Source organism: Alligator mississippiensis, chromosome 2, assembly GCF_030867095.1.
Source record: "Alligator mississippiensis isolate rAllMis1 chromosome 2, rAllMis1, whole genome shotgun sequence".
Taxonomy (NCBI): Eukaryota; Metazoa; Chordata; order Crocodylia; family Alligatoridae; genus Alligator; species Alligator mississippiensis.
In genome coordinates, this window is record NC_081825.1 from 37,334,741 (window position 1) to 37,355,224 (window position 20,484).

Consider the following 20,484-nt stretch of genomic DNA (forward strand, 5'->3'; position numbering starts at 1 on the left):
ATTAACATGCTGCCTCCTATATCTGCCATTCTCTCTATGCCAACTCTTGCCCCAAAACCTTGTAGTTCATTTTCAGCATCTATACGCTACCTTAAGAGAAATATGAGGGCCAGGAGAGGAGAGGTAATCGGTTCTCATATTCAGCTACTCTTTATATACATCAAAACTAAAGCAATATAATCATATTTGTAAACATACATATGCATATTACTCAGATGGTATCACTTCATAGCTTGAATTCCCACTTTTCTATATCTTTTCATTGTCTAAAGCAAACACTCATTTCTAATCAGTGGAGTACAGTGTAATTTAATAAAATCCTAGTATTATAGAACAGAACATCATTGAAAATGAACCACTGAGGTCTCTCTGAATGTAAAAATCTGAAACCTTTAAATTAGATAATTCATTCAAATATGTCAAAATTCAAAATTATAAATTGATTCCTTTTCTTCCTTCCAGCCCTGGCTACTTCATAAGCAGCAATTATGAAGATAGGGACTTGCAGATCTACAGAATATTTGCATTAGCCTTTTTTTTTTTTAATCCTAAAAAGCTAAGGACCTGCTAAAACAATATTTATCAAATCAATAAAACAGAGCTGACCGGAAAGATCAGGCTGAAATAATGATGACTGACTAATATTTACATAGTGCATTTTATTTAGTAGGATTCCAAACAGCATTGCTTAGTGCTTAGAAATACAGAAGGATTCATAGACAGACAGAGGGTGTGTCTACACATGCAATTAATGCACAGTAAAGGTACTGCTCAGTAAAATAAGGCACAGTAAACTGAGCCCAGGATCATGTCTACACATGTGTCCTGTCAGTACAGATTTGTGACCAATGGGAGCAGCTAATCCAGGACTGCTTCTGCCCTGCTCTTCTCCCCTGCACAAGCCAGAGGGAGCTCCAGGGTCCCCCACGTGCCAACCCAGGGACTGACAGAGAGCATAGGGGCTGGTTCCTATGTGCACAGGGTCGAGAGAGCTGTGCCAGCTGTACGGGCAGCTGTCTCCTGGCTCCGATCCCAAGGGGACAGGTCGTGATGTGCATGTTGCTGGGAGAGTTGTTCCAGGTGCCGGGACTGGTTCATCCCAGCCATGTGGAGAGCAAGTACCAACCAACATGTTCCTATTCTGATTTGGCTGTCTTTTATACATTTTGCACAATTTTCAGTCACTATACAAGGTACTGGAAGTTTAGTTAGGCTGTACCAGGCCCAGGTTTAGGAGCATGAAAGAGAAAATCACCACAAACCACACTGCTCACAACAGATCTAGAGATATTTGCATTTGCACTGAAGTGTAGAGAAAGAAACACTGCCCTCACACCTCCCATGAAGTACAATCTAGTTGAAAGAGGACAGGAATGGGTAAGTAAAACGTAGAGGAATAAGGCACAATCCACTTTGTGTTCTGTCTGGGATAGATGAGCTCTCTCCCAGAAGCTACTTGATTCTAGCCAGTAATCTGACGTCAGATCGCTCCACTTACTACTGAAATGTGAACTCCGGCATACAATGAGATGGGAACTCAGATGACCACAAAAAATTAGAGGCTCAATTTTAGAAGAAGATTACTCCTCCAAAAATGTGGACCCTCTGCTGCTGCAAGAACTAATTGAGGAAAGTAAAAAGAGTGCCACCTACTTAATTGCCAACATAATTTTCCTGCAGAGCCTGAATTTTGCTTTGAGATTTCCCATCCTACTACAAATAAGACTTTACCTTGCCTAGTTTAAGATCTGAAAAGATCAGAGCCAGAGGTGGCATGGCTGCAGGCCATTTTACAGCTATTAACAAAGCCACAGAAGCTGTGTTGAAAAACAGAAAGTCATTTACATACATTTGGAGAAAAGAAAATCACACTGTCATTTGAAAAGCAACCTTTCAATGAATTTCAGTGCCTATGACAATTCTGGATTGAGTTCACACATGTTCAAATCACTTGTATTACCAGCCTCACAACAAAAAATACCAACTGTTTGTTTCCAGGCTCTTAACAAACCAAAAGGTAAATTATTATTATATAAATGCTTGGAATGTAGAACAATAGACAGCTTAAAGCTAGTAGTAATGCACTGTGAAAGGTGAATCAAGGTGCTTTAGAATAACAAAGAGAAAAAGAGATTTAAAAGATGAGATTGAAACCTCTAGTTACCTAGGCAAGATCAGAAAATAAATGAAATGAAGTGGGGAAAAAGAGAACAAGTACTCAGCCAAATCTTTCATTTCCCACAGACCAAATGCAGACACCCTACCAGCTTTTACTCTGCAGAATCCATTAACATGCATGAGAAAGGGCAACCTGAGAAGTGAAAAGAAAGAGTACATCTGCCCATTGGCAACATGCAGCACAACATGTGCACCCCCTGAGATCAGCTGTACACCCCCTGGAAGCAGCAACCACAGAACCACAAAACTGCTGGGGGACCTTCCTCCCCAGTTGGCAATCAGCTGCTGGGGGGAACCCCCCCTCCCCCCATTGGCAATCTAGTGGTCCCCCAGACTTGGGAGGCACCAGTCACCCATGCATATGCCTATTGTTTGGGTTAACCCAGAAGGTCCTAACGACTGTCTTCTCCTTCCTCTCCCCCACCCTTATTTTTCAGGGAAGAGAATAGCAAGTTTTTGCCTCAGACATTAAATAGAAATCATTTTTATCCTGAAAACAATGGCAATTTGGAGATTAATTCATGACAACTAGCCATAACCTGACTGAACATGCAGTTAGAGTCTAACTATTGTTAGCTTTATCCTACAAGGTGCTGTCTAAGACCCTGTGGGCACTTTGTTGCCATTAACAGGAAGGCTAAGTACAGACAGTCAAAAAGCCTGAGGCTGAATCGATTCAGTCTTTGCAGGTTAATCTAAAATGCAGAGATTAAACTAAGAAACAACTGGACACGTTTACTTTTGATTCAGGCAATGCAGCCACATGCCTGTAGTGCCTCAGGCCAGAAGCTGGGGGAGGGAGGGGTACACTACAGCATGGCTCTCTGGCACATAGTCAGTATGGGCTGTGTGTTTGCTTCCTCTTCTTGCTGCCCCTGAGGTCTCTGGGATCTGCAGTCCAGAATGACAGCAGCAGATCTCTTCCTGCTTCCAGGTACACTCAGTCTAGTTCTATCTTCTTTTGAACCCCCTTCAGGTAGTTGAAGGCTGCTATTAAATCCCCTCTCAGTCTTCTCTTCTCTAGACTAAATAAGGCCAGTTCCCTCAGTCTTTCTTCATAAGTCATGTTCCTCAGACCCCCCCACCATTTTGTTGCCCTCTGCTGGACTCTCTCCAATTTGTCCACATCCCTTCTGTAGTGGGAGTGCCCAAAACTGAACATAGTATTCCAGATGTAGCCACACCAGTGCTGAATAGAATGGAATAATAACTTCCCTTAACCTACTGGCAACACACCTACCAATGCAGCCCAGTATGCTATTAGACTTATTGGCAACAAAGGCATGCTACTGGCTTATATTCAGTTTCTTGTCCACTGTAACCCTGACGTCCCTTCCGGCAGAGCTGCTGCCCAGCCAGTCAGCCCCCAGCCTGCCCTGGTGCATGGGATTGTTCCATCCTAAGTGCAGGACTTTGCACTTGTCCTTGTTGAACCTCCTGAGATTTCTTTCGGCCCAATCCTCCAATTTGTCTAAGTCACTATGAAACCAGTTAAGTCTAATACTACATTCAATCAGGTTTTTGTTTTAAGCTCCCAACTGTTTGACTTAAGCCAGTTTCAGCCATTTTGAAACTGGTTTATGTACACTGAACTTCTGTTTCAGGTTTAAACCAGTTTCTGATTACTTAAACTGGTTTATGTGTAATTTCTGTCCCTAGCTGAAGTCTACAGGTGCACTGGACTAAATTAAAAACTGCATCACAATCACTGTTCTCTGAGAGGTAGCGCTGATCCAGAATGACACATAGCATTTCATTTTTGTACTTGGTAGGCACTTTAATGCTACAGATGAACAAATGTCCATAACCTAAGAGAAGTAGCTGGAGATAGCAAGAGGCCTTTAATGGAAAGCTTTAAAGCTTTAATGGAGAATTATAGTTAGAGGTATTCTTTGCTCCCTTTCATAACAGGAAAAAAGGAAAGAAAACTAGATAGTGAAGTTCTTTTGGCAGTATTTTTATCTTTAGTTTATGATTATTAGATTAAGATCAGCAGTGTTCAGCACAATTGGCCCTAGGAGACTATTATCTTTTTTTTCTAGGAAACGTGTAGGGCTGTAAAAATGAAACAGATATAATCACTTCAGGTGGTGAGATGATGGTGTTTATTTATAAAGGGAGAAAGCAAAGTGTAACCCTGGGGCCTGAAACTTGCAAGAGAAAACAGAAGTCAACAAAGGTAAAATTAATGTGTTACTTGTTTTGAGACTGCATTCCAATCTCCAAATATTCACATCAGCTATTTTCTAAAAAAACCCAAAAACAAACAAACAAACAAACAAAAAAACCCAGCCTTCAAATAAACCAAAAAAGTATGTCATAAGAAGTTGTAGATTTAATTAGAGTGATATTAAACTTTTTGAATAAATATTTTATTGAACAAAAAATTACAGTTGCAGGCTAGCAAAAACATTGAAGAATTTATGCTGAAAGAGTCATGTACTCAGGGGGATGCAGTTAAGTCAAATGCTTAACGTGCAAACTTGTTGAAACAATGTATGCTGAACTAAACAAAAATATACAAAATTGCCTTCAATTAAGACAAAGAGATACAATATCATTTAAATTAACAATCAAGATTTTAGCTTGCCTTCATGTACTATAAATTGCAACATTCTATCATACCATAGATAGGATAACATTCCAGATCCTGAGACAGAGAAAGCATGAAGTCAGGAGAATTAGGGTGCTAGATTTCAAAAAGGCGGATTTCATCCAACTGAAGGAATTAATAGGTATGGTTTCATGGGAGAACAGACTGAAGGAAAAAGGCACCCAGGAAAGCTGGGAGCTTCTAAAGTGCACAATATTGGAAGTCTAGCAAGAAACTGTCCTGACATAATGGAAGAACAATAAGAATGGCAGAAAAACAATGTGGCTGCACAAGGAACTTCTAAAATGCCTCAAATGCAAAATGAAAACATATAGAAAATGAAAGAATGAGCAGGTCACCAACGAAACATCCCAGGAAATAGCAAATACCTGAAGGAACAAAATCAGGAACACAGAGATAAAGAACGAGTTACACACTTCAAAGGAGGTTAAGGACAACAAGAGGAGGATTTATAAGTATTTTGACCAGAAAAGGACTAAGGAAACTGTGGGTCTTCTGTTAATAAGTCAGGAGGAACTCCTAACTGAAGATGCAAAGAATGTGTATCTGATCAACTACTTTGCAACAGTCTTCACAAAAAATTAAGCTGCAGCCAAGACACCTAATAAGAATTATCTGAATAAGGAAGGAGGCAAACTGAGGGAGGAGATAACAAAAAAGAGACAGACAGTTTTCTTGAGTCTGAATGAATTCAAGTCAGCGGGGCTGGATGAATTTCATCCCAGGGTACTGAAGGAACCAGCAGAGGAGATCTTGGAGCCCTTGGTAATGAACTTCATGAAGTCACAGGAGACGGGCCAGGTACCAGAAGGCTAGAAAAGGCCAATGTAATGCTCCTCTTTAAAAAAGGCCAAAAGGAGGACCTGGGAAACTTCAGACAAATTAGCTTCACCTCAATACCCAGAAAGTTACTGAAGCATATCCTAAAGAGGATCACTAGCAAGCATCTGGAAGAGGGAAGCCTGATCACAAGCAGCCAGCATGGATTTATAAAGAACAAATCATACCAAACAAACTTGCATCTCATTCTTTGACAAAGTAACGACTTGGGCAGATGAAAGCAATGTTGTGGATATACAGTGTATCTATATGGATTTCAGCAAGGCTGGTTGGGTGGTTCAGGAGCTGCTTGATTCCCATGGACTCTTTTCTGTTCAAGCTATTGAAGCAAATTTCTGTCATGGACTTTGATGCCCTGGTGGAGACAATGATGGCACTGTTCCAATTGCTTGCCAAGGTTTCCCATTGGTCAGGATCAATTCTAAATGCCTTCATATTTCACTTGCATATGTCTTTGTAACGAAGTTTGGGATGTCCTGTTGTTCTTGTTCCCTCCCATAGTTCCCTGTATAGCATGGACCCAGCTCCAGTGACAGACGCATGGGCAGAAGCCCATTCCATCCCCATGAGCCCCAGGACTCCCAGGATCCCCAACAGGACCCCAGCAGACCCCCAATGACCCCCAGCATAGCCAGGCAGTAAGTGCGGCCCATGTTGGGAGGGAATTAACATGGTGGGGTAGCTGAGAGGAGCAAAGGAGGGCCATAAGCACACCCCCCCACCCCCTGCTCCTACTTGGCCCAGCCCCCATTAGGTAGCCTCACAACTGGTGCTGCCTGATGCATAAAACAAGGGTAGGGGCTCACCTGTCCCCTTCTCCAATGGGAGGGGGACCCCTCAGTTCTCCGAGAGTGGTGCAGTGCTGGCAGGCCCTAATGCACATGCACAGGATTTAAAAGGACCTGCCAATGGCACAAGCCGCAGTTTGGACCCAGCTCTGGTAAGAGATGCATGCGCACAAGCCCTTTGCGCTCCTGTGAGCCCCAGGACCCCCAACAGGACCTCAGCAGACCCTTGACAACCCCCAGCATAGCCAGGAGTTAAACAGGGCCCATGGTAGGAGGGAGTTAGCACAGCTGCGGGCAGCTGAGAGGAGCCAAAGACAGTCGCGCCCACCTCCCCAACTCCTACATTGCCCAGTTCCACAGGAAGCCACGCGACTGGAGCCTCACGAACAGAACATGCAAACAGGTGCACTCTAGGCCTAGCATGTGAGTTAGTTCGGGAGTTCGGGATGTCTGCTGCCTCCCAGGAGCCCATATCTGGGATGTGGCTGAGAAAATCCCAAAAGTTTTCTGGCCCTCTGACCACTACCCCATGCTCCTTACCCACGTGGGCACAAATGACACAGCTCAGAACAATCCCAGACAGGTCATGAATGACTACAGGGCTCTGGGAGCAGGGCTAAGGGGGTTGGGGGCACAGGTGGTTTTTTCCCTTGATCCTTCCAGTTACAGATCACAGGCTGAGGAGGGAGAGATGAACTGAGGCAGTAAAGAGATGACTGCAGTGCTGGTGCCATCGTGGAGGCTTTGGTTTCTATGACCAGAGTCTGCACTTCAAAGAGTGAGGCAGTGGTCTGTTGGGAAGAGACAGCCTCTACCTCACTCCACTGGGGAAGAAGCTCTTCTCAGCCAGAATGACTGACCTGCTTGACTGGGCTTTAAACTAAGCTCACTGGGGATGGGTGGATAGCCACCAGAGCAAGCTCACCAAGCATCAACCACAAAATCAGAAGGTTAGGATGCTCAAGGAAACCCACTCCTACCCCAGCCCAGGAACAGAGCTTCTCCATGAGTACAAGGAAGCCTAGGACCTCAAAAGGCATGCTTACTTGCCTGTACACTAATGCTATTAGTTTGGGGAATAAACAGGAGGAATTGGTCCTTCTGCTAAACAAAAACAACTACAACCTCACAGGGATAACAGATACCTGGTGAAACTCCTCTTATGACTGGACTATGGATATAAATGGCTATACCCTGTACAGGAGAGATCATGCTGAAAAAAGGGGCAGGGGTGTAGCTCTCTATGTGAAGGAGAGCTACATGTCCCTACAAGCTGAGATTGGGAGAGACTGTTTGGGTTAGCATATGAGGGGAAAGTGGTGAAGGGAATACAATGGTAGGAGTCTACTACAGACTTCCAAATCAGGAACAAGAGCTTGACCAAGAATTCACCAGGGAACTGGCCTAGGCTGCATGCTGTCAGTGCATGGTTGTCAGAGGAGACTTCAATTATCCAGACATCTCATGGGAAGAGCACTCGGCCCAATCTGAGCAGTCTCAAAACTTCCTTACATGTGTGGATGAGCTCTACCTGTCTCAAGAAGTTTATGGGCCAACAAGAGGTAAGGTGCTACTGGACCTGGTACTGGCCAAAGGGGATGATCTAATCAGTGACTTAAGAATCAAATGGAAGCTGGGTGACAGTGACCACAAGTTGATCGCTTTCATTATCCATTGCAAAGCTGCCAAGTCAGCCAGCAATGCAGTAGTGCTCAACTTTAGGAAAGCTGACTAAGCTCAGGAGGCTTGTTCTTGAGCCCCTGAGAGGCCATGATCTCGCAGGGAAGGAAGTTCATGATGAGGGGTTGCTTCTTAAGGAAGCAATCCTAGAAGCAAAAAGGGAGTCCATCCCAACCCATAGGAAAGGTGGTAGAAGGGCTCAACAACCCTCGTGGCTCAACAGGGAACTTCTTGACCTCCTACATCTAAAAAGAGAGGTTTATAAAGAATAGAAGACAGGAAACACCACTAGGAGGAGTATTCTTCACTGGTCTGCACCTGCAGGGAGTGAACTAGGAAAGCCAAGGCTGCAAATGAACTCCAACTGGCTATACAAATCAAGGATGAGTCAAAAGAAAAACAAGGCCAACATTGGACCCCTGCTAAACCAGTTGGGGCAGCTGACCACTGACACCCAGGAAACAGCCAATCTGCTTAATGATTGCTTTGCATCAGTTTTTCACCAGCCCAAAGGGACCACCCTGCCAAGAATGATGCGGGATGACCAGGGTAAGCATGAATACATGCCCACCACTGGCATAAATCTTGTGAAGAAGCATCTTGAGAAGCTGGACCCTCACAAACCAGCTGGTCTGGATAGGTTGCACCCAAGAGTACTAAAGGAACTGTCAGACATCATAGTGCAGCCGCTGGTGAGGATATTTGAGAACTTGTGGCACTTGGGTAAAGTACCTGAAGATTGAAAGAGGGCCAATGTGGTGCCTATCTTCAAGAAAGGGAAGAAAGGGAGGAAAGAAGGGTCGGGAAAATACAGGCCAAACAGTTTGACCTCAATCCCTGAGAAGATCTTGGAAAAAATTATCAAAGAAAGCATTCTTGACAGGCTAACATAAGGCCACATTCTGAGAGATAGCCAGCATGGATTGTTGTGGGTACATCTTGCCTGACCAACCTCATTTCCTTCTATGACCAGGTGACATATCATCTGGAGTAAAGGGAAGAGGTTGATATCACATATTTGGACTTTAAAAAACCCTTTAATCTGGTGTCCCATGATGTCCTCATGGAAAAATTGGGCAACTGCGGCCTCGACTACTCCACAGTCTGATGGCTGGGAAACTGGCTCTGAGGTCAGACCCAGAGAGTGGTAGTTGACAGAACTGAATCAACATGGCACTCAGTGACTAGTGGCATCCCTCAAAGCTCCACTCTTGGACCTGTACTCTTTAATGTCTTCATAAACAATCTGGACACTGGTATCAGAAGCAGACTGGCTAAGTTCACTGATGATGCTAAACTTTGGGGAAGAGTGGCCATTCTTGAGGATAGGCTGGTGATTCAGGCAAACCTCGATAGGCTTGCAAGGTGGGTGGATGAAAACCTGATGGCATTCAATATGAAGAAATGCAAGGTGCTCCACCTCGGGAAAAAAAAAACCTGCATCACACTTATAGACTCAGCAATGCTACATTTGCAAGCACCATGACCGAAAGACACTTGAGGGTCATGATTGACCACAAGATCAATATGAGCCATCATTGCGATACTGCAGCTGGCAAAGCAAACAAAGACACTGGCTTGCACTTACTGATGCATCTTGAGCAAGACCCAGGATGTCATCCTCACATTATACTCGGCCTTGGTGAGGCTACAGCTGGAGTACTGCATCCAATTCTGGGCTGCACAATTTAGGAAGGACATGGAGAAGCTTGAAAGAGTCCAGAGGAGAGCCCCATGCATGATCAGAGGGCAAGAAAACAGGCCTGATGAAGAGAGGCTGCGAGCTATGGGACTCTTCAGCCTGAAGAAGTGCAGGCTCAGGGGTGACTTGGTGGCAGCCTATAAGTACATAATGGGTGTACATCAGGATCTGAGGGAACACCTGCTCACCAGAGCACCCCAGGGGATGACAAGGTGCAACAGTCACAAACTTCTGCAAGACCATTTTAGGCTGGACATAGCCCCCAAGGCCTGGAATGGACTTCCCCTAGAGACGGTGCAAGCACCTACTCTGGACACTTTTAAAAAACATTTGGACACTTATCTTGCTGGGATCCTTTGACCCTAGCTGACTTCCTGCCCCTTGGGCAGGGGGCTGGACCCAACGATCATGCAAGGTCCCTTCCAGCCCTAATGTCTATGAAATCTATATGAAATGTCCTTAGGTAGACGTTCTTCTTCCAATCTGCTCAGATGGCCTAGCCAGCACAATCATCTCCGCTTGAGTAGGGCTGTCACACTTAGTAAATTTGCCATATGAAGAACTTCTACATTGGTAACTTTATCTTGCCATTTGATGTTGAGTATGTGGCATAAACAGCACAGGTAGAAGCTGTTTAACCTCTTCTCTTGATGTGCATAAGTTGTCCGTGTTTCCCCACCATATATCAGAGTGCTGAGTATGCGAGCTTTGTACACTAGCATTTTGGTCTTGATAGTAAGCTTTGAGTTGTTCCATACTCTTCTAGTCAGTCTGCTGAAGGTGGTGGTAGCCTTTCCAATGCAAAATGTTAATGTTATCATCCAATGAGAAGTTGGTGGTCACTGTAGAACCTAGGTAGCTGAACTTTTGGACTTGCACCTGGTTCTCATTAAGGGTGATATGGTCATAGCGGTAGAAGATTTTCAATCCAGACCTGACCTGAAAAGAAGCACTTAATATAAGTCTGCAATGTGATGCAGCCAGACAAAAGGCAAATGAGGTTTTGGGATTCATCAATAGAAGCATTAGGTGCAAGATAGGAGGTGACAGTGCCTCTCTACTCAGCACTAGTTAGGCCTCATCTAGAATAGTGTGTGCGGTTCTGGACTCCACATTTTAAAAAAGACATGGAGAAGTTAGAAAGGGTCTAGAGATGGGCAGTGAAGATGATAAAGGGCTTACAAGGCAAGTCATATGAAGAGAGGCTGAAGGAGTTAGGTCCGTTCCGTTTATGGGAAAGGTGCTTAAGAGGGGACATGATAGCAGTCTTCAAATAGTTGAAGGGCTGCTATAAAGAAGAGGGTAAACACCATTTCTCTCTTGCTGCTGAGAGGAGGATGTGGACCAATGGCTTGAAGTTGCAGCAAAGTAAGTTTAGATTGGATATCTAGAAAAAAACATTTCACTGTTAGAATAGTGAAGCAGTAGAGGAAAGTTGTAGACTCTCCCTAACTGGAGGTGTTAAGGAAGTGTTTGGACAGCTACTGGTCAATGGTGATACAGGTGTAGCTATGACTATGTTCTACTATGGGTATTTCCTATGCTTTGGGGCTTTGCTGGTTGCCCCTATCCCACTTTCTGCTACATGTGAAAGGGTTTTTTAAGCCACCCCCTCAAGAGGCAGTGGGTGTTGGCTGCAGCCAAAGCTGCAGATTTTGACTGGGATGTGCTAGTATTCCTTCTGAGACCAAAGCCAGACGTTCATGACTGGAGGGTCTCACCCCTCAGCTAAGGTCAAACTGATCACCATATTAGTACCCCATTGGCCAAATTGGTTATAGACTGTAGGGAGTTTTGCCTTCCTCTGTAATTGGTGGCATGGGCCATCTACCTGGGATCTCTTGAGTATATAATGACAATATATAGAAGCAGGACATAGGCTGCCATGGGAGCCCTGCTTTACCTGTAGCAAGTTAGGGTATTAGGTCTGTTTTGTGTCAGGGTAGACAGTACAGTCTTGTGTAGCATTTAGGTTATGGTTTATATAGGATGGCTTAGATAGGGCAGATTCTGCCTCAGGCAGGGAGTTGGCCTAAATGATCTCTGGAGATCTCTTCCAGGCCTACTTCTCTATGAATAACAAATAAATAGAGAGCATGAATAGTTTAAGAGGCCTTCCGAAAAATATATATTAATTACTCAAAAGTACTTATTCTGCATTCACTTCTGTGGATGGAGGCATAAAGAGAGAATGGGGCATTCTGAAAGTTATGGCAGGCTTTTATACAGTTTTCTCTGATATAGACGGCAACAGTGTCTTAACCTAGATCTAAGCAGTTCAATTTCTATACAAACAGAAGAGGCAGCAGTACCATTTTTTAAAATTGCTAATATTGCTGATGTGAAATTTCTTCCAATGAAACCCCCATCAGAGATGGTATTCTGTCAGTTTAAACCTTAGTGATTAGCATGCAGGTGTTCTCAGAGTTATGCATAGAAACATGAATATTATCCTCTGGTGGCAAAACCAAAACCAGAACTCATATCATAACTAATATTATAGTTAGCTAGCTAACAAGTTGTTTTCAATATACATAAAGAGTGCAAAAATAACAAAAAAAAATCAAACACTGTCCTGCCTAAAGTATAACTAAACAGCCTCCTTCCTCATGCAAATACCTCTTGCAGCAATACTAAAAGTTGTGACATGGTACACTTTAGTTAAAACATCACTTAAGACAACTTACTTCTGCTATGTTTCACAGCCTGTACTTTTCAAGATATATATTAACAGAAAAGGGAATCACATTACCCACAGAAGAAAAGTAAGTGGATGAGACATACTAGATTCATGCAATATAGCAAATTAATAGTGACAGATAGACTTTATATTTGGAAAGATCATAAATTTCATTACTTTGGCACATATGGTTGTGTGGAATCAGAAAAAATATATGCCTTAAACTTTAATTATTTTAGTTATAAGATGACATAACCGCTTTGTGTAAAATTGCTGGCTCTGTACAGTAGAACAGATAAGGGCAAGTGTTTGTTCTTTGTAACTCTTCTGCAACTGCTTCGCTCACCGCGGCCTTGAAGATAGCAAAAAAAAGTATGTACAAAGTAGATTTCCAGGTGCAAGAAGGAGGTTTGTGAACTAACCTCACCTCCCCCATAATTCCCATCCTGATTACAGCAAAGAAATAATGAAGTAATATTATAGCCGCTTTTCATGCTAATTTCACTATATGATCACGTGAGTTGTAAGCGACTGTTAAGAAGTATATAAGCCTCCTGATTTTGCTCTTGGGGGGGGACCCCTTCCAAGTGCTTGGAAAATCCATGTCACTTTGGAACTCCCCCTACAGCTGTAGTTTCTTTTGAATAAAAGCTTCTGCTGACCTGACCCAAAAGTACTGTGTGTGTGTTTCCACGACAATTCCTGGTGCCGTGACTCGGATCCAGAACACAGGCTGAGGAAGGAGGCCCGCAGGCTAACCCCCCCCCCCCCCCCCGAACCCTGAGGCGCCAAACTTGAGAGGTAAGAGACCTAATTCAAAATCTCTATTGGGGTTTCAGAGGAGGACTGCCTGTAGGCTCCCAACTTGGCCGTGGTAACTGGATCTGAACCTTGTTAAAACAGGTCAGTCTGAACCTTACTGCCGGCTAAAATTTTCTGTCTGGTAAAGGATCCCATTTTGTGTCTGGTAACGTACGTTTTAGGGAGAAACTGTTTGAGGCACCTTCATCCAACAGCACATCAGGCTTGTAGTTAATTAACTAAGGCGGTGTGGGGTAGGAGGTCTGGCTGACTGAATAAATGTGCATGTGTGTGTATTTAGAAATATGAGCCACTGACCAGGACTGAGACTACGGTTGGGCTCAGCCGCCCCAATTCTGCCTGACAGAGCAGTTTTGAAAGCAAGGGGGCCCAACTGGAACCTCGTGACCCAGTGGACAGGGCTTATTGAATGAATGTGTGTGTGTATTTAGAAATATGAGCCACTGACCAGGACTGAGACTACGGTTGGGTTCAGCCACCCCAATTCTGCCTAACAGGGCAGTTTTGAAAGCAAGGGGACCCAACTGGAACCTCGTGACCCAGTGGACAGGGCGTCTGAGTGATTTTGTCTTTTCCAAACCCCTTGTCCCAGTAGCTTCTGCCAAAAGCAGGAGTGAAAGGATCCCTCTAGTGTTTCCCTCCCCATTTCCATTTTATGAGCCGGTGTCGGGTCAGAAGCCTTTTGTCTGGGCAGTGAAAAACTGCGGGGCAAGGCACTGAGTGGCCCGGACATCCTAAATAAGCCTCTCCTACGTTTCCCTGTGTGACTGAAAATGGGAACAAGTCAGTCTAAACAGGTTCCTGTCCCCCCTAAGGGGACTCCGGCGTACTTTATGTACACACACTATTCTCCCGAGACTTGCAAGTACCTGGATAAGTGGAACTGGTATACTAGGGATGATCCTGTGAAACATTTTCCACAGGAAGGAACATTTGATCAGGATAAAATAGTGCACTTGAGAGGGGCGTTAGAGTCCCATGGATCCAAAACACCACAAAACCAGTGGGACGCGTTCTTTTATTGGTATGATGAAATGTCCAAAAGGCGGACAGAATCTCAAACTAGGAGCCTAAAAGACTCTCAAGAAAAATTAAAACAGCAGTTAAAAGCTGTTCGGGAGAAATTGGCTGCTCCCCCAAATTACACACTGGCCACCACTCCGATGTATCCAGCATTGCCCGGGGCGCCCCCACCACCGGAGCCAGCAGAGGATATCCTTGACCTTTGTTCGAACCCTGCTCTCCTGGGACTCCCACATCAACAACAACCGGTTCAACATCAGGCTGCAGCCCAGGCTAGTGACCCATTAGCTGAAGCTCCTTCAGTAAATCCATCCACGGAGCTTAATAGTCCGGACTCATCCACCATATCTGCCACTCAATCATCACCAGTGTGACAATTTACTCCTGGGTCACAACCCACCACAGGTGTATTTAGAAGAATGGGAATAGGCATAAAAAGATCTCCCATCAATCTGAGATCCCGAACTGCACAAGTTTACCCCCTAAGACAAATGCCAGGCATTGGCACCGATGGACAAAATATAGTAACTGTGCATACACCCTGGACTCCAGGTGATCTCTACAATTTAACTCAAAAGTTCCCAAAAATCAGGGAAGACCCAGAAAAATTTCAGGAAGAATTGCAGACTGTTATAAATTGTTATAATCCAACATGGGCTGACATTAATCAGCTCATGCGATCCATTTTGCCCAAGGAAACTATGCTACGTCTGTACGCTGCCTGTACTTGGCCAGATCAAAACCCAGGGATTGGCCAAGACTTTATTGACAAGAGAAATGCTTTGGTTCAGGCAGTTCTCACAATTTGCCCAAAAAAGGCAGACTGGACCAAAATAAATACCTGTAAACAAAACAAAAATGAACACCCCAGTGACTATTTAGAACGCCTCAAACAGGCATTTGAACGATACTCAGGAATGGATAACCCAGTCAGAAATGCTAAACAAGCAATAGTGGCAGCATTCGTCCAGGGACTTAACCCTAAAATTGCTGAGAAAATTCAAACAGTAATTATTGGCTGGGAAACTAAAGATTTGACCGAAGTCCTTGCTGCGGCTAACCATTTTCATAACAAATTGGAACGGTCTAAAGACAGTGCCGAGTTTAAGTTAATGGCCTTACAGATTTCTCAGTTGCAGGGTCCAGGTAGAGGAAGGGGACGAGGACGGGGAAGGGGAGGCCCGGGTAGATTCAGGGGAAGAGATAGATCCTTGAGCCCACAAAACCCAGGCTATGGGAACCAATGTCATTATTGCAAGCAAGAAGGACATTGGAAATCAGAATGCCCCAACCGCCCCGGCCAAGGACCCAGACCCCAGCCCCCACCTCCACTTCCTGTCAATTTTCCCAGTGTTGAATAGGACAGCCTGAGGGACAGTGACATCATTGCTCCTTTGCTTGCTACTGACCAATCTGGTCCGTTTGTTGAATGCCTTATTTCTGGTAAACCTGTCTCCTGTCTTGTCGACACCGGAGCGTCCCGCTCCACGCTAAAGGCTGCTGAGTTTCCTTTTCTACCTTATTCTCCTGAAACTGTAAATGCTGTCGGTATAGGCGGACAACCTATCCCACATCCCGTCTCTGAACCTGTCTCCATCTCTATTGGCCCTTTGTCTAAAAATCATGCCTTTCTTCTTAGCCCCTGTGCACCTGTCAACCTTCTTGATAAGGATTTGCTGTATAAACTGGGATGCGTGATTTATTGTAGCCCAGATGGTGTTTACCTTGAGGTACCAGAACATAGGGAAACCGAGCTTGTGGCTTTGCTAACCCAGGAGTACTCTGATCCTGACACTTCCTACTTGCAAGAGGAACTGTTGGCACGAGTACCTCCACAGCTGTGGTCCACCCATGCAAATAAAGTGGGGCACATGCTGAGTGCTGAACCAGTGTGTATCATCCTGAACCCTGCCAAGTCACTTCCTCGTGTCCCACAGTACCCCATCTCAAAGGAAGCTGAGGAAGGGATCAAGCCTGTTGTTTCCTCACTCCTTGAGCAAGGAATTATTGTCCCAATACGCTCCCCTTGCAACACACCTATCCTACCTGTCAAAAAACCTGATAAAGATACATATCGCTTTGTGCAAGATCTTGGAGCTGTAAATGCCGCTGTTTTACCCGCTTTCCCCGTGGTCCCTAACCCTGCCACTATTCTTTCCTGTATCCCTTCAGATGCTACATATTTCACAGTAGTGGATCTTTGTTCTGCTTTTTTCTCTATCCCCGTTCATAAGGATAGCCAGTATCTGTTTGCATTTACTTATCAGGGATTTCAATATACCTGGACAAGACTCCCTCAGGAATATACAGAGTCCCCAACCCTGTTTTCCCAGATCCTAAAAAAAGATTTGGATCCTATCACGTTCAAAGGGGGGGTCCACCCTTGTTCAGTACGTTGATGATCTATTGTTAGCCTCACCCACTTTAGAGGCCTGTGAGCAAGATACTTTGACACTCCTCACAGCTTTAGCTCAAAAAGGCCACAAGGCCTCAAAATCTATATTGCAGCTCTGCAAGTCTAAGGTACATTATTTAGGGCATGATATCTCAGCAGGAGAATGACACCTTTCCCCTAGTAGAGTTAAAGCTATCCTCAACATTCCCAAACCTATGACTAGAAAACAGATGAGGGGATTCTTAGGTGCAATGGGTTATTATAGACAGTAGATCCTGGGTTATGCTGCTTTTACAAAACCCTTGCAAGCATTCACTCATGATACCACCCCGGAACCCCTCCCTTGGACTCCTGAAGCCGAACAAGCATTTGTGGCCCTTAAGCAAGCCCTCACTCTTGCTCCCGCTTTGGACTTCCTAATTATAAGAAACCCTTTACCTTGTTTTGTCATGAACGGGAAGGAATCGCTTTAGGAGTACTCACTCAGCTACATGATAAAAAACATCGCCCAATTGCATATTACAGCTCTGCCCTTAATCCCGTAGCTGCAGGACTTCCTCCTTGCCTCCGTTCAGTTGCAGCTGCTGCCTTGTTGGTTAAAAAGGCAGATTCTCTAGTTTTGGGACACTCTTTAACCGTTGCAGTTCCACATGCTGTGATGGCCCTTCTGCTCAAGGACAAAACTCAGCACATTTCCAATTCCCGTCTTACTAAATATGAGAAACTTCTACTGTCAGCTACAAATGTAACCTTAAATCGCTGTTCAATTCTGAATCCTGCGTCACTTCTGCCTATTGCCTCTGATGGTGAGCCTCATGATTGCCTGTCTATCACAACTCAATTGTTAACCCCTCGAACTGACCTCAAGGACATTCCTATCCCAAACTCTGACCTTGTTTTGTTTGTTGATGGTTCCTGTCTTAAAAATGATGCAGGCAAATTAGTTGCGGGATATGCAGTATGCACTCAATATGCTGTTTTAAAAGCCTATTCTTTACCCCAAGCTCGTTCTGCTCAAGTTGCTGAACTCATTGCTTTAACACGTGCTTGCATTCTTGCAAAAAATCAAACCACAACCATTTATACTGACTCTAAGTATGCTTTTGGTGTTGTTCATGATTTTGGACAAATCTGAAAACAAAGAGGGTTCCTCACTTCATCAGGGACCCAAATCAGTCATGGTTGTTATGTAAAAGCGCTCTTAAAAGCTGTTCAATTGCCTCTTGCTATTGCTATTGTTAAATGTAAAGCTCATGAGAAACCCTTTGATGATGTCACACGAGGAAATGATCTGGCAGACTGTTCTGCCAGAAATGCGGCCCTTTCTGGCCCACAGGCTCCTAACTCTGTTTTTGTTTGTTTTTCAGCAGACCAGTCTCCTTTGGCTAGCCTTTCAAGTCTGGCCCTTCTTCAAAATCAGGCCCCAAAAAAGGAAATAAATGACTGGCTGCGTGCAGGATGTTCACTGCACCCTGACTCTCTCTGGCGCTCCCCGGACGGCTGCCTGGTGGCGCCTAGAGAGCTTTTGCCACATCTTGCTCGTTTAACCCACTCTGTGGCCCATACGAGCAAAGGAGGAATGATTGCTACAGTACAAAAAAATTGGTTTGCCCCAAATTTTCCTTCCATGGCACAACAGTACTATAGCTCCTGTCCCATCTGCTTAGCTCACAACATTGGACAACGGGTAAAAACGACACCCGCAGCCCATCCCCCTCCATGGGGACCGTTTATAAATCTGCAAATTGATTTTGTGCAGCTACCTAAGTGCTGTTCTTATGAGTACATTCTTGTTATTATTGATGTGTTCTCTGGATGGGTAGAAGCCTACCCATGCGTACATGCTGATTCCATCACTGTAGCAAAGAAATTGCTCAAAGAATTCATCCCTAGATTTGGATTGCCCCTCACAATAGATAGTGACCGTGGCACCCATTTCACAGGACAGATAGTAAAAAACATCTGCCAAGCACTCAACATACAGTAACACCTACACTATAGTTATCATCCACAATCAAGTGGTGCTGTAGAACATAAAAACTCTGATTTAAAAACGCGCATTTCGAAGATTTGTGCTGAAACAGGCCTCAAATGGCCTGATGCACTGCCCATTGCTCTTATGCACATTAAAAACACTGTTAACAAAAAACATGGCCTAACCCCTTATGAAATACTCATGGCACGACCCATGAGGATGCCAGCTACACCACCTGTTGCCCCTCACCAAACAGACCTACAATTAACTGATGAAACTGTACTAAATTATTACAAGGCATTAATGAAGTATGCCAGGTCTGTTCATTCACAGGTCCAAGAAGCCTTACCTCAACCACCGGATGTTCCCTGTCACAACCTCGAACCAGGGGATTGGATCTACATAAAGGTCTATCAACGGAAAAACGCACTTCAACCCAGATGAAAAGGACCTTTCCAGTACTTCTAACCACTAATTCTGCTGTTCGTTGCCAAAGTCACCAAACGTGGACTCACGCCTCGCACTGCAAGAAGGTATCACCTCCATTGGACCCCGAAGCAGCTGTATTCCAACCAAGGTTGGGATCTTTCCCTGAGGCCAAGGACAAAGACCCTCAGGACCTCACTCAGGCTAGTGAGGAACATCAGGGTGCAAGTGCTAATAACCTCTCCCCTGCACCCAACACCTCAGCCCAGCCGGATTCATCAGTTGAAGAACGAAGATATCATCTTCGGCCTCAAAGAAAGTAAATGCTCCCATTCGAAAGATCACCACCTCGATCAAGACCAAGAGCCGACATTATCAGTCCTTTAGGTAACTTGAGCCCAGAGGACGAAAAAAGACTTTGGCTGCCATCCTGGGTTTGGCTGGTAGTGTTCTTTTTCTTACTGGTGCTGGTTATGTTTGTTGTTAAGATTCTTTATCCCTCCTGTATCTAAAAATGGCACTGATATCCTTATATATCACACTTAGGTATCTCAGTATCACCCAAGGGGGGTGGGAAAAAAAATTATATTTGCAGATCTCCCATGTGGCAGCTCAAGCTAAAAATAAAAGTGACTGCTGGTTATGCTCTTACAGCCCAGCACACCTACACCAAGGAATCCCAATGATCGGAGTACCAATATCCCTCCAGCAATGGGAAACAATAAACGGCGGCTTCGTTAGACTCTACTCGTTAGCTGCCCATCGGTCCGCTCCTAAAGAATGGAGGGCCGCCCCTGCTAACTGGATAATCTCCCCAAGAGTAGAGGTGCCTTTCTGTTACAGATCCAACAACACCGGAGCTTATAATAAAGCTACACCTGTAGGACACTACCCTCATTGCCTAACTACTCTAGATTATAGCCCTAATAACACCAGTGGAATCCTGTTGGGTAACGTACCCTCTCTCAATTGTACAGGATTCATGGTCTACAACTTTTCTAAGGAACCTCATGTTGCTCTCATTGCAAACAGATCGGAATTTTACATTGACTCCAATTTTACTTCTTATAATATATTTCGGTCCAGCAGGATAGCAGCTGAACATGAACCGTCCTATACGATACATATCAATCGAAAATGCCAGATAGGGCACAACAACTGTCGAGATCTGAGTACCCTTTCTGCCCCAGGCCTTTACTGGCTCTGCGGAAACAGGGCTCATAAAATCTTGCCCTGAAATTGGGTGGGGTCATACACTCTTGGACGTGTTATCCCTGGTTTCAAAATGCATAGTACAATATATCTGAAACAAGTAAAAAATTTCAACCATCACATAAAAAGGGCGGTTAACCCCTTAGCTA